Genomic DNA, 12,469 nt, shown 5'->3' on the forward strand with positions numbered 1-12,469 from the left:
GAGAAACAAAAGAAAAAATAAACATATGGGACTACATCAAACTAAAAAGCTTCTGCACAGCAAAAGAAAACAGTCTCAAAATACAAAGGCACTCCATGGTCTGGGAAAACATATTTGCCAAGGATGTATCTGATAAGGGGCTAATTTCCAAAGTGTACAAAGAACTCATACTACTCAGCAAAAGGAAGACAAATAACCCAATTAAGAAATGGGCAAAGGACCTGAATAGACACTTCTCCAAAGAGGACATACAGATAGCCAAGAGAAAATACAGATAGATAGGAGGAAATGCTCAATGTTGCTAATCATCAGAGAGATGCAAATTGAAACCACAATGAGGTATTACTTCACACCAGTAAGAATGGCTGCCATCAACAAATCAAATGACTTCTGCTGGCGAGGATGTGGAGAAAAGGGAACCCTGGTACACTGCTGGTGGGAATGCAGACTGGTGCAGCCACTATGGAAAACAGTATGGAGGTTCCTCAAAAAATTAAAAATGGAGCTGCCTTTTGACCTAGTGATCCCACTTCTAGGAATATATCCTAAGAATCCTGAAACACTAATCAGAAAGAATCTACGCACCCCTATGTTCATAGCAGCACAGTTTACAATAGATAAGATCTGGAAACAGCCCAAGTGCCCATCAGTAGATGAGTCAATAAAAAAACTGTGGGACATTTACACCATGGAATACTATGCAGCTGTAAAGAAGAAGGATCTCTTACCCTTTGGGACAGTATGGACGGACCTGGAGAAAATTAAGTGAAATAAGCCAGGCAGAGAAAGACAAACATCACATGATCTTGCTTATATGTGGAATCTAAAGAACTTAAAAAACTGATGAACAGAATAGATTCAGTGACATGGAAGCAACAGAATAGATTCAATGACATAGAAGCATAGATCAGACTGATAAATGTCAGAGGGATGGAGGAGGGCAGGTGGGTGGAAGGGGAGAGATTAACCAAAGAATTTATATGCATATAAGCACAACCCAAGGACATGGACAATGGTGGGGAGAGGGACTGGGGAGGTGGGTGGCATGGGGTGGAATGGGTCATTGGGGAGAAAAAGGGACATCTGTATTATTTTAAACAAAAATAAAATTAAAAAAAATTTATAATAATTCAGATTTGTGTAGTCTTCTATACATAAAATACACATATTATTAATTTGGTTTGACTACAGCTCCCTCCACTCATATCTCCTGTTCTCTTCTCCATCATGATAGTTTTGTCTTCTTCTGAATATAATATGAATGGAATATAAAGTATGTGGCTTTTAGAGACTGACTTCTTTTACTCAGCATAAAACCTTTGAGAATTATCCAAGTTGTTGCATATATCAATAGTTTGACCCTTTTTTTAATCCTCATCCAAAGATATGTTTTTATTGATTTTTTTTTACAGAGGGTGGGGGGAAGGTTGATGTGAGAGAGAAACATCCCCCAACCTAAGTATATGCCCTGACCCTGTCTTCTAACTCACTGACTCGATCCTCAGCTTCCTCAGATCTACTGTTTATTCTTTCCAATGTATTCTTTATTTTTGCTATGTCATTCTTCATTTCTGACTGGTTATTTTTCATAGTTTATATATCTTTTCTCATGCTGTTGAGTATCCTTATAATCAGTATTCTGAACTCTATATCTGATAGATTGCTTATCTCCATTTCATTTAGCTCTTTTTCTGAAGACTTCTCTTGTTCTTTCATTTGGGGCTTGTTTTTTTTGTTTCCCCATTTTGGCTGCCTATTTGGGTTTGTTTCTATGAATTCAGTGGATCTTCTAGGACTCTCAGTCTTTTGGAGGGTCTCTGATGCAGGCCAATGTAAGATGCTGTTTCTGACTGGCCTTGAGTACCCTGTTTGGAGCTACCAACAACCCACAACTTGTTGTTCCTTCTGCTGAGGCTGTGTGCATTTGGACAGGACCAAGATGCGCACCACAGTCTGCTTTTCTAAGGCCCAGGTCCACAAATAGATCAGGCAAAGACTCAAAGCTCTCAGATGTCCACCTCTGCCTTCAGGCTGATTGATCTTAGTCTCTTAATGAGCTTCAGGCTGCAGACCACAGCAAGGTGTAAACTCCACAGGGTGGGGTGAGAGGTTTTCCAGTGGGTGCCACAATTGCTTCCCCCCCCCCCCCCCAGGCAAAAGCAGTCTGGCTGGCAAAAGTCTGCCTGAGAAAGATGTCCTCTTCAGTATTGGGGAATGACTCAGCATAGCAATCCAGATGGCCACCCTCTGAGCTCTGTCTCCAGAGCCCGAAACCCCAGGTTCTTCTCACACCACTCCAGTTCACTCTGCCTTCCCTATGCCAGAGCCCAAGGAGAGTGGCTGCACACAAAACTTTGTGTGTTGGCCCTTTAAGAGGATGCCTGCATTTCCAGCCGCCTCTCCCTGGCAGACAGAAACTGCTGTTTTTCACAGCCAGATGTTATGTGGGCACCTTTCTCAGTTCTGGTGCTCTGGGCTGGGAAGTCCAGCTTGAGTTTTAGGCTCCAGAGTTCTCAGTGGGAACCCCCCACAACTGAGATATCCCTCTTCATCTTCAGCTGCTGCCTGTGGGAGGCCAGCCAGCCTCTTGCATCTCCACACTTCCTACCAGTCTCTATGCGGTCTCCACTTTATGTCCTTGGTTATGAGGGTGCTCCTCAACTATTCTTCAGTTGATTATTCAGGATTATTTTTCTCTATCTTACTTGTAATTCCAGTTTGGCCTTGGTAGAGTGTCAGTATAGCTTCCACTCAATCTGCCACTATCTTGAAATCTCCCTGTTGAGCATTTTTTATATATCGTCCATCTGCATGTCCTCATTGGAGAAGTATCTATTCAAGTCCTTTGCCCATTTTTTAATTGGGTTGTTTGTCTTCTTGCTGTTGAGTTTGTAAGTTCTTTATATATTTTGGAAATTAACCCCTTATCAAATGTATCATTGTTAAATATGTTCTCCTATTCAGTGGGTTTCCTTTTTATTTTGTTGGTGGTTTCTTTGGATGTGCAAAAGCTTTTCAATTTGATGTAGTCCCATTTGTTTATTTTTTCCTTTGTTTCCCTTACCCAAGGAAATATATGGGCAAAAATATTGCTATGAGAGATGTCTGACATTTTACTGCCTATGTTTTCTTCTAGGATTTTTATGGGTAGTAACTTTAAGTCTTTAATGCATTTTGAGTTTTCTCTTGTGTATGGTGTAAGTTGGTGGTCTAGTTTCATTTTTATTTTTGCATGTATCTGTCCAGTTTTCACAACAACATTTATTTATTTATTTATTTTAAATATATCTTTATTGATTTCAGAGAGAAGAAAGGAGAGGGAGAGAGAGAGATAGAAACATCAATGATGAGCCCGCAACTCAGGTATGTGCCCTGACCGGCAATCGAACCCCGATTGCCTGGATCCTAGGTCGACGCTCAACCGCTGTGCCATGCCCTGCCGGGCAACAACAACATTTATTGAATAGACTGTCTTTATCCCATTGTATGTTATTGCTGCTTTTTTCAAATATTAATTGACCATAAAGGCATGGGTTTATTTCTGTGCTGTCTATTCTGTTTCATTGGTCTATATGCCTGTGCTTGTGCCAGTACCATGATGTTTTGATTACTCTGGCCTTGTAGTATAGTTTGATATCAGGGAGTATGATACTTCCAACTTTGTTTTTCTTTCTCAAGATTGCTGAAGCTATTCCGGTTCTTTTGTGGTTCCAAACGAATTTTTAAATATTTGTTCCATATATGTGAGATATATCATTTGAATAGGAATTGCACTGAATCTGTAGATTGCTTTGGGTAGTATGTCTTGGTTCTTGGAGCCCCTATGTAGTCACCTTACTCTTAAGAAACCTCTTCTCTCTTTGGAGGCATTATCTCTCCCCTCATTCCTGCACTGGCCACTCCTGCTGTTAAAATTCTCTGCTTTCCTCTTCTGAGCTCCTACATTTAGTTTGCTTTAGTCTTTAACCCATGTTGTTTGTCATTTGTTCCATCTAGTTCTTTCATGGAAGGTGGAAAGGTCTTTAAATTTATGTGGATTGAGGATGAGATGAAGTAAATTCACCCTTATTAGTCTGGCATTTCAACATAATTCTTATGCGTTATTATGCTGAAAGTGTCCCAGTCTCTTTAGTCTATTTACAGTTGTATTTCAAGAGCCCCCTTCTATTATCTTAGTTTTTGTGTATTTGTGCCTACAACTCCACCTAACTCTCACACCATTCTAAGAAATTTCAATTAAATCAAGAGACCTCAAAGAATTTACTTCCCATAAATTATAATGGGAAATTTATGTTGGCTGCAGCCAGTGTAATGAGCTACCTATACATTCCCCACCCTCCACATAACAGTAAATATTTGCCTCCAACATAAACTATGAGTTTTGTTTTCTAATTCTGCAGAGAGGAACCAAAAGAGATGAAGAAAAAAACAAAGATAGAGGTGATGATATAGAATGTGGCCCCAACCCTGTGGACTGAGTGACATCTTGTGGTTAGAGATGGGTGAGCGAGCTTGAAACTACAGGGAACATTCAAGAAAATCTCTGAAACTGTGGGCACAGAAAAATCAGCTTTAGAAACCAGGCAAAACAATGTAACACAGAGTAGGAAGGCCCTTTCCTTTGTCTCTTCATGAGACCCAGTACATATCTGATACCCCAAAGATTGGGCATTTTAAAAGTATCTAGAACATCTAAAATTGTAAATGGGGGATTTGATTCTTATCCACACTGAGTCCAAAAGAGACATCTCTTTCCACAATATGCTCAAAAAAGGAGCAAGTACTATTAGGCACTAGCCATACATTTTTCCTGTTGCTGGGAATTGAAAAAAAAAAACTTAGAATTCCTGTGTTCATAGGGTACAGCTTTGTAGCAGTAAGGTTACAGGTTTTATGCATCCCATCAATAAAAGCAACAAAACACATTTCGATCAACCATGCTAGAGGAAAGGCTAGTTTATCTTTCCAGCCTTTCTACAGATAATATTACAAAAATATTGTTATATGTTACAAATATGAAGCAAAAAATATAGAAAAAGCATTACAGAAATGTGTTAGACAGTTGGTGAATAAAAATGTCATATTTCTAAATTAATTAATTAATTAATTAATTAAAATAAATGTATCTAGAGACAGACCTACTTAATACTATAGGTGGTGTCAGTGGTGATGATTTTCTGAGTAGTTTTACAAGCAGAAGATGTAGACAAGTGAGATGCAGAAAAAGAGGAATGAACAGTGTAGAAGCTGAGTGGACAGACACTACAACTGATAGATTAATTTGTAGTCATAGTGAGACATCTCATTGCTACAGTCTCCCAGCACACTTTTGTATTGCATACAGATACACACACACACTCATGAAAAAAAAAAATGTATTGCTTGCATGAATGTGTATGTAGAAACACAAAAGAATCTACAGATTAGTATTATAATTAATAAATTTTGCAGATTCATTGGGCAAAAAGTTAATGTGCAAAAATCAATTTAATTTCATTACACTATCAAAAAGCAATTTTAAACTAAAATTTTAAAGAGATACCATTGACAATAACAAAATATCTATGTATTAATCTAACAAGACCTCTACACAGGAAACTACTTAACATTATTTTTCAAAATTGAAGCAGATGTAAACAAATAGTGATATTTGCTAAATTTATGGACTGGAAGATTCAATATTATAAAAATATCAGCTCTCTCCAAATTGATTTATAAACGCAATCTAACCAATCAAAATCTCCACACATTCTTCATCTTTGGTTTTTTTTGTTTGTTTTTTGCTGGAAAATGACAGTTTGACTCTAACATTTGTAAAGCAGAGCAATGAACCAAGAACAACCAAGACAATTCTAAAGAACAGTTGAAGGATTGACACTATCATATATCAAGACTTATAAGGCTACATGAATAAAGATAATTTGGTGTTTTCAAAATAGTAGACAAATAATAAACACACAACAACCAAAAATCTATGGGACGCAGTGAAAGCAGTCCTGAGAGGGAAATTCATAGCACTACAGACCTACCTCAAAAAACAAGAAAAACTTCTAATAAATTATCTAATCTTACAACTTAAATACTTAGAAAGAGAACAACAAGAAAAGCCCAAAATAAGTAGAAGGAAGGAAATAGTAAAGACCAGAGAGGAAATAAATGACAGAGACTAAAAAAATTACAATACAAAAGACCCATAAAATCAAGAGCTGGTTCTTTGGAAAGATAAACAAGAAGATTGGTGAACTTTTAGCCAGACTCATCAAGAAACAAAGAGAAAAGACCCTAATAAACAAAATCAGAAATTAAAGAAGAAAAGTAACAACTGACCCAACAGAAATACAAAAGATTGTAAGAAAATACTGTGAACAACTATACGCCACCAAGGTGGACAACCTGGATGAAATGGACAGATTCCTAGAAAAATACAATCTTCCAAACTCAATCAGGAAGAGTCAGAAAACCTGAACAGGCTGTTAAGCACTAACAAAGTTGAAGCAGTGATCAAAAAGCTCCCAGCACACTAAAGCCCTGGGCCGGATGGCTTCACAGGGGAGTTTTATTAGACAGTCAACGAAGAACTAACACCTACCCTCCTCAAACTATTCCAAAAAATCCAAGAGAAAGGAACACTCCCAAGCTCTTTCTACGAGGCCAGCATTACCCGAATTCCAAAACCAGATAAAGGCACTACAAAGAAAGATAATTACAGGCTAATATCCCTAATGAACATAGATGCTAAATTCCTCAACAAAATATTAGCAAATTAGATCGAGCAATACATTAAAAAGATCATACACCACAACCAAGTGGGATTTATTCCAGGGATACAAGGCTGGCACAATATTCACAAATCAATGAATGTGATACATCACATAAAATTGAAAGACAAAAATCACATGGTCATAGCAATAGATGCAGAAAAAGCATTCAACAAAATCCAACACCCATTTTTGATAAAAACTCTCAGCAAAGTGGGAATAGAAGGATCATACCTCATCATAATAAAGGCCATATATGACAAACATACAGCCAACATCATATTCAATTGGCAAAATCTAAAACCATTTCCCCTAAGAACAGGAACAAGGCAGGGATTTCCACATTCACCACTCTTATTCAACATAATACTGGAAGTCTTAGTCACAGTGATCAGACAAGAAGAAACAATAAAAAACATTCGAATTGGAAAGGAGGAAGTAAAACTGTCATTATTTGCAGATGACATGATATTGTACACAGAAAACCCTAAAGACTCCACCAAAAAGCTACTAGATTTAATAAATGAATTCAGCAATGTAACAGGATACAAAATTAACAACCAGAAATTCCTGGCATTTTTATACACCAATAGTGAGCTCACAGAAAGGGAAACTAAAAAGCAACCCCATTTACCATTGCAACAAAAAAATTAAGATACTTAGGAATAAACCTAACCAAGGAGGTAAAAGACCTATACTCAGAAAACTATAGGACGTTAAAAAAGGAGATAGAGGAAGACACAAAAAAATGGAAGAATATACCGTGTTCATGGATTAGTAGAATTAACATCATTAAAATGTCCATACTACTCAAAGCAATCGACAATGCAATCCCTATTAAAATACCAATGGCATACTTCACAGATCTAGAACAAACATGCCAAAAATTTACATGGAATCAAAAAAGACCCTGAAAGACCATGTCAATCTTGAGAAAGAAGAACAAGGTTAGAGGGATCACAATACCCGATATCAAATTATACTACAAAGCCACTGTCATCAAAATAGCCTAGTACTTCACAAGAAAAGATATATAGATCAATGGAACAGAACAGAAAACCCAGAAATCAAACCAAACCTTTATGCTCAATTAATATTTTACAAAGGAGGCAAGAACATACAATGGAGTAAAGACAGTCTCTTCAATAAATGGTGCTGGGAAAATTGGACAGGTACATGCAAAAATAATGAAGTTAGACCACCAACTCACACCCTACACAAGAATAAAATCAAAGTGGGTGAAAGATTTAAATGTAAGAAGTGAAACCATAAAAATCCTAGAAGAAATCATAAGCAGCAACATCTCAGACATCTCTTGTAGCAATATGTTTGTTGATACATCTCCTAGGGCAAGGGAAACAAAGGAGAAAATAAACAAATGGGACTACATCAAAATAAAAAGCTTCTGGCACAGCAAAATATACCATCAACAAAATGAAAAGTGAGCCCACTCTATGGGAGAACACATTTGCCAGTGATACATCTGATAAAGGGTTAATTTCCATAATATATAAGGAACACATACAACTTAACAAAAAGAAGACAAACAACCCAATTAAAAAATCGGCAAAGGACCTAAACAGACACTTCTCCAAAATGGAAATACAGATGGCAAAGAGACATATGAAAAAATGCTCAAAGTCACTAACCAGAGAGATGGAAATTAAAACAACAATGAGATATCACCTCATATCTGTCAAAATGACTGCCTTCAACAAATCATCGAATGACAGGTGCTGGCAAGGATGTGGAAAAAAGGGAACCTTAGTACACTGCTGGTGGGAATGCAGACTGGTGTAACCACTATGGAAAACAGTATGGAGTTTCCTCAAAAAAATTAAAAATGGAACTGCCATTTGACCCAGTGATCCCATTTCTAAGAATATATCCTAAGAAACCCAAAGCACCAATCAGGAAGAACTTATGCACCCTTATGTTCATAGCAGCGCAATTTACAATAGCTAAGATCTGGAAACAGTCCAAGTGCCCATCAGTAGATGAGTGAATAAAAAAGCTGTGGGACATTTACACCATGGAATACTAAGCAGCTCTAAAAAAGAAGGATCTCGTACACTTTGGGACAACATGTATGTACCTGGAGAGTATTATGCTAAGTGAAATAAGCCAGTCAGAGAAAGACAAGTACCACATGATCTCACTCATATGTGGAATATAATGAACAAAATAAACTGATGAACAAAGTAGATCCAGAGACATAGAAACCTGGAACAGACTGAGAGATCTCAGAGAGAAGGTGGGGGTGGGGGAGTGGGTGGAGAGAGATTAATCAAAGAATTTAGATGCTTATATGCATAACCTATGGACACAGACATTGGTATGGGGAAGACCTGGGGGTGAGATGGATGCCAGGTGGAGGGGATCAGTGGGGGAAAAGGGGAGACATCTGTAATACTTTCAACAATAAAGATAAATTTTAAAAAACTTTATGTTAAGTGAAAGAAACCAGTCACAAAGATGACATATCGTATGACTCCATTTCTATGAAACATCCAGAATAGTCAAATCTATGAAGACAGAAAGTAGATTTGGGGGGCGTTGTCTAGGGTTGGGTATGGAGGGGAGAGAGAATGAAGTGACTGCTAATAAGTATGGTTTTCTTTCTGTGGTGATGAAAATGTTCCAAACTTAGATTGTAGTGATGGTTGCATAATTTGGTGAGTATATTAAAGCCATTAAAATGTGTATTTTAAATGGCTGAATTATATGTTTATATGAATTGTATCTCAATATAGATGTTTTAGAAAAATAATTAACCCCATTCTTAATTTTAATGTTTTATTATTTTTGTTCTTTGTAAATAATATACAGTACTTGAATTCCTTATCTCATTTTTTCTTAACAGTGCCTATTAACTCCCACTCTTCAAAATGAAGATATTGACACCTAGACTGTTACTTCATTCTCTCCTATGTGCTACTACCCCTCACCTATTGTCTTGGCAAAATTAATAACATTATATTCTGTTTTGTAACCAGATCAAGTCATCCATTCTCTGTTTATGTGTTGATTCAATAGTTTAAAAACCAAAACCTAACATTATATTATGAAGACTTCCTAAATACTGAGTACTATTAAGTCAAGTGGGTTTCTGGGTTATATTGTCTCTACAGATCCAATGTCAACCTCATGTCCAGTGCATCAGTTGCCCCAAATCGTGCAACACACTTGGACAGCTTTCTGTTTTTTCCTGTAGTTTCTCGTTGCTTAATTCACTTTCAAATAACCTGATGAAGAGCCAAGAACTTTCAGGCCCTGGTCCTTAAATTTGGCTCACTATATTCCACAGAAATCCCCTCAACATTTTTAGTTTTATACATTCTCAGCCAATTGATGATTTCGGATACATTCTGTGGAAACTGTTGATGTGAGCATGGTTCCAAAATATATGCCTTATCATTCCCACAGAGTTACTGTGTGGCTTTGCATGTCTGACTTGATGACATATCTTCAGTCCTTTGCTTGAAATTCACTTATTAATGGTGCCAACTCTATGACTCAGTAGTTTCCTCAGATGCTTAAAGTCAGCCAGGTCCCAGTAATAGCCTATGTACTGGAGTAAGTTGCTGGCCCACCTTCTTCCTGCTCAAAGTTGAGCTTTGGGTCTTCTCAGGTTGGTCATATTTGTCATTCCTTTTCAGGCCTTTTATGTCAGCTGAATAAAGGTTATTCTCTGTGGGCTTGTACCAACACCATAAGGAAAAGGACTATGATGTTTGGGGTATTTGCATCCTGTAGACAAAAGAATTAATTTATTTTACTTGTCCAATCACCAAATCTTCCCCAGGAAGATGTAGACTATTTTTATTTAATGCTTGATGTTGGATGGCAGCATAAAATGGAACGCCAGAATTTTGCCCCTCTATAAAAACAATGATAAAACTAGCAAAAACTGTCAGAATTGACTTTTTAAGAAGTCTCAAAATGAACCAAAGGCTTTCAGCAATATGAGGGGCACTTATGCAAGAAAAACAGCTGATACTCAGGAAGAACAGCATGATTTGTGGTGTTTTAACTTATTCTACACCCATGCCCCGTCGTCCAACTCAGGGTAGCCTTGAAAATAACAGTCTACATTCCCAATACCAAAGGGAAAACAATGCAGTGCATTCACAAAAATATTAAACAGTATTTATCATAGCTAAAAAGTGGAAACAATCCAAATGTCCATCAACCAATGAATGGATAAACAAAGTGTGGTATGATTCCATTTATAGGCAAATTCATAAGGACAAAAAGTAGATTAATGTTTTCTAGGGAATGAGGGGAGGAGGAATTGAGAATGACTGCTAACAGGTAAGAAGTTTCTTTTTGGAATACAGAAATGTTCTGGAATTAGATGTGATGATTGCTCAACATTGTGAATATACTAAAAACTTCGTACACATTAAAATAGTGAATTTTGTGTTATTTGAATCTCAATTAAAAATTGCTCTCACAGCACTGGTCAGGTGGCTCAGTTAATTGGAGCATTGTCCCATACACCAAAAGGTTGCAGGTCAGGGCACAGGCACATACCTAGGGTGTGGGTTCGATCCCTGGGGCACAAGGGAGGCAACCAATCAATCTTTCTCTCTCAAGTCAATGTTTCTCTTTCTCTCTCTTTCTCTGTCTCTCTCTCAAAAAATCAATTAAGGAACATTCTCGGGCGAGGATTTTTTTTAAATGACTTTAAAAAATTGCTCTCACACACACAAAAATTTCAAGGAGATCCACAACTTTCCTGTGCCCCTATTAATTGTATCTCTATGATTTGATCAACATCAGAATTCAGATTAAAAGTGGAGTAATTAGAGACATTGTCTCTCAAAGTGACTAAGATGTTGGCATGTGGAAGGGAGAGTGCCCTACTGCCTAGGATAGCTGGTTTGGGTCACATACAATCTGCCATCACAGACTGTTTTTCTTGGGCTCAAGGTCAATTTTAAGAGTTGTAAAGACATTGGATACAGTCTTCCAAAGGGTATGGGGAAAAACAGTCAGCTTCATACTTTGTAGAGGAACAGCTAGCATCTTGAATTCCATGAAAATGCAAGGCCAAGGCAAACAATAATGATGGGGGATGACCTATAATTAGATGCATGTAAGTGATTGAATTCTAGATTCCTGGTACTAGCTATGAATTGGAAAGGAAGAAGTTGATGATCTTAATTTGAAAGATATCCTTGTTTCGTGGTCATAGTTATGCACAAGTATAAGTGATACCCTACAGTTTTGGATACTTTTTATGTGCCAGACCCTGGGAAATGTGCTTTAACTGTTAGTACATATAGAAAGTGTTACTATTATTTTTATTATACTTTTAAATTGGTTATAAAAGAGATAAAGAACAACCAGGATTGGAACACAAAAGCCCTTGTGTCTAACCTCTTCCCCAAACCATCTCCATGGTTGCCTGCTAACCAACTCCATCAGCTCCTCATGAACATCTTAGAATGAATTGCTTGTTTTTGTTGGCATTTAGACACTGAATAGAGACAGTTCCTCTGGGAATCTGTCAGGTTTCTCTTCAGAGGTGTTCCACAGCTGCACTGGCCTTTGGAGCAGAGCCAATTCCCATATGAAGGTCAGTTCCTTCTGTGAACAGAAAGTAAGCTGAGACAGAAGCTCACAAAGGTGAAGTGGGGTCAGATGGAAGACAGACTCTTAAGAGATGTAGGTTCAGACACAGTGAATGCTGGAAATGAAGAACA

This window comes from Miniopterus schreibersii (assembly GCF_964146895.1).
Source record: "Miniopterus schreibersii genome assembly, chromosome: X".
Classification (NCBI taxonomy): domain Eukaryota; kingdom Metazoa; phylum Chordata; class Mammalia; order Chiroptera; family Miniopteridae; genus Miniopterus; species Miniopterus schreibersii.